Below are 912 nucleotides of genomic sequence, written 5' to 3'. Positions count from 1 at the left end.
AAAACTGCTCCAAAGGCAGATGCTCTCCAAGAACAGGATGCCCCTTTTTACTTTGTGCATTTGGTTTACTACTTTGTTTCTTTAGATCTATAATGAAATCAGGAAATTAAGTTTTCATAATGTCGTGTGCATTCTGCTTATGATACATGACAGTTCTCAGCTACATTCAGCAGTGTGATAAAATCTGTGTCACTCAGGCTGGAGCCATTTTGTGTTAGCATTGTTGAAGTGCAAGTGAAAAAGTCTGGTGTTCCTTGTGCCACCTCAAATAAATCCTTTTAATTCCAAGATGATGATGACTTGTGGGGTGTGGTTTTCTAAATGATATGATGAATGATTTGGAAGGCAGAATAGAGAGCTGCCTGAGAAAATTTGCGGCTGGCACAAAACTGGGAAGGTTTGCAAACACCCCGGAGGACAAGAGTGGAATACGAATGATTTTAATAGATCATCTGATTATCTAACTGGGTGAGAGGTAACAGGGTGAAAGCCAGTATGGATAAATTTAAGATGCTACATCCAGGAAAAAGTAATGAAAAGCACAAATACAGAATGGGAGATAAGTGCCAGGGAGCCAGCATTTATGTGAAGGATCCAGGAGTTTTGGGAGATCACAGACTCAACATAAATTGGCAATTTGGTGCAATTGTAAAGAAAGCAAATGCAATTTTTTAGCTGTCTTAATAGGTGCAAGACACTTGAGGTGACAGTGACACTTCTTAGTGCTGGTCTGGGCTTCACTTTTTAAGAAGGAAAGGGAGAGGTTGGAGGAGGTATCCAGGTGGGCGAGAAATGAAATAATAAAGTATTTGCAAGGCAGCCTGTATGAGAACAATTTGACAGAACTGGACAAGGTTAGTTAGGGCCAGATAATCTTTAGAGTTATTTTAAATGCTGATTGATGATAATGTT

This window comes from Alligator sinensis, unplaced genomic scaffold, assembly GCF_000455745.1.
Source record: "Alligator sinensis unplaced genomic scaffold, ASM45574v1 scaffold98_1, whole genome shotgun sequence".
Lineage (NCBI taxonomy): Eukaryota > Metazoa > Chordata > Crocodylia > Alligatoridae > Alligator > Alligator sinensis.
Note: the sequence above shows the minus strand (reverse complement) of the source record.